The sequence below is a fragment of the Malurus melanocephalus genome, unplaced genomic scaffold, assembly GCF_030028575.1.
Source record: "Malurus melanocephalus ecotype Western Australia unplaced genomic scaffold, MMel_1.1 scaffold_283, whole genome shotgun sequence".
Lineage (NCBI taxonomy): Eukaryota > Metazoa > Chordata > Aves > Passeriformes > Maluridae > Malurus > Malurus melanocephalus.
The window spans coordinates 760,332-762,731 of record NW_026623515.1 but is presented as its reverse complement, the minus strand read 5'-3'; positions in this window follow the sequence as shown (position 1 = coordinate 762,731).

Below are 2,400 nucleotides of genomic sequence, written 5' to 3'. Positions count from 1 at the left end.
GGTTGGCTGTGCCTGCAGTCATTTAGGTACATGGTGTGTGCAGATGTAGCCATGGAGGAGAACGTGCGTGGGATCATCGTGGTAGTGAAAGAGCAAGCAGGTGCCCACAGCAGTGGAGGAGTACGTGGGGTGGATGGACCCATGGTTCCAGAGGAACACTGAGGGTGGGACCATGCACAGCCCCAGRAGAGTGTGTGGGGTGCACGCACCCACAGCTGTGTAGAACCCCATATGGCTGTGGAATAGTGCACGGGGTGTGTGCACCCACGCTCATGTGGGGGCACAAAGGGTRTGTGAACCACAGCCCCGTAGGAGCTCACACAGGAGGGCTTGCAGAGTGACATGTGCGGCACACAGAACAGATGGCCAAGTGGTGGATCATGTCCTCCTCCAGTGGTGGCTCAAGCAAGTATGAAAGTAGCTGTGCGGAGATTTCTCCTTTACTTTAAGCATCCTGTGATTTTGATCCCTGCTGACAACTATGAAAGCTATACATGCAGACAACTGCATGCTATGGATACACTATCAAAGCCCAGATCTGCATTTAGGACCTCAATTTTCCTACTGTTTCTCTCCCTCCCCCCCTCTACCCCATTTAACTCTTTCGTACTGATCGTCCACTGGAGTGGACAATTGGAGAACAAACAGCTCCGAAATCAAAGGGCTGTCAAGTTTCCCTGCGCAGAAAACCTTTCAGAGAGCCTCCCCCTGCCTTTTCAGCGCCCCGCTGCCCCCATCCCTCCAGCAGCCAGCCGGCACGCTGCTCCTCTGCTATTCATGGCCAGCGTGCAGCTGCAGCTACTCTCCTAGGCTGACACAGCAGCAGCTGCTATATGTGTGCCAGCTGGCTAGCTGCTCTCCAAAATCCTCTTGTCCTCCCCGCTCCCCTTGCTTTCCTGCTTCCCCACCTACAGACCTACTTCTCCTTCCCCACCACGTCTCCCACTTGCCACAATCTGCTCCAGTTTCCTATCTTCCCCACTGTCCTGAGCCTACCCCTCTGCTGTCCTGGTTCACCTTATTTGCTCTCCAGGRAGCATCCCTTACTTTCCCTCTCATCCCTCTGGAGCTCAAACAGGAGCTCTCTGAAGTGGAGAGGTGAATATTGCTTTTAATTATTTTATGTGTCCTCTCTTTGAAACTGTGCCTCCCAAGATAGCTGCACTCAAGCATTTTTTTGGTTAAGATAACCTCTGGGGTAACCACCTTTAGAAGGCRGTAGAGGGAAAGCAGGGAGAGCTGAGGGAGGGTTGTTATGGTGGGTTGAGGTCTCCTATTAAAGTTGCTACATTTTGTTAATCAAAAACTCCACTACTTTTGAGTATGAGCCCATACACTGCCCAGCTGAGCTGCTCGCTGGCTTCCCAATGGACAGCCAAATGCTTTTTACTTTTTTTAATTACACTTTCTGGTGGCTGAAGGGAAGGAGTTTCTTAGACAAGCTTTCTGCCTAAAGATTATTTTGTGGTGGATGGCAGCCAAAATATTTTGYAAGACAGGTATTTTGTTTGCATGTATCGTGATAAACAAACATAAAACCTCACAATCTACCTTCAGCATTATGCGGTCAATATGCCTGTGGAGGAAGACACATATTTTTATCACYGAGCAGAGCAAGTGTAATACAAAAGAAAGATGATCCAGTAGTTACAGCATATGCTCAGTCTCTACAGAGCCAAGCTCGGTTACCTGCTGTATCACAGAATTTCTTTGTTACCTTGAGCACACTGCATGCTCTTTTTTTGCTTTGGTTTCACCTTTGTAAATATTCTACRGCACTCAGAAACTCTGGTGCCATTTTAAAATGCCTTTTTGCACTGTAACCTGACTTCACAGGAGCAGAGAGGGGAGGTGCAGCTATTTCCAGCCATTCTCTCTGCTTGGGGAAATTTTCATTTTATTCTTCTCAGTGCTGCAGCCCCATTTTCAGCCTGAACTCCTTAGCTCTCTTGCTGTGGTTATTATTTTTCAAGTGCTGTGGAATTTCACTCCATTCTTCTTTGGGTATGGAAAGTTGTTTCATTACAGTTACACACAGATAGCGATGGTTTTCAGGCAATGAAGCAAAAATAGTTCTTAACAAATGAACTTTGAGCTTTTAAAAAGTCTAGATCTGGCCAGATCTGGAGGTGTATGCTGAGCAAGGTTAAGAGGAAGTATGAGAGTCCCTCGCAGCTTGGACAATGTGCATCCAAAGATCCATGTGTGACCAGCCCTGAAGGAGGGCAGTCCAGCCTCTGGCACTGTCCCTGCCTTCCCACCAGGGCTGCATCCTGCTAGCATTGGGAGCAAGATGAAGTTAGGTAAGATGAAAAGCAAAATGCCCTGTGCAGCCTTTGAGTACCTTGGTCACTTCCAACAGGACACCAAACTCCTGCATCCAGGAGTGCAGCAGCAGGC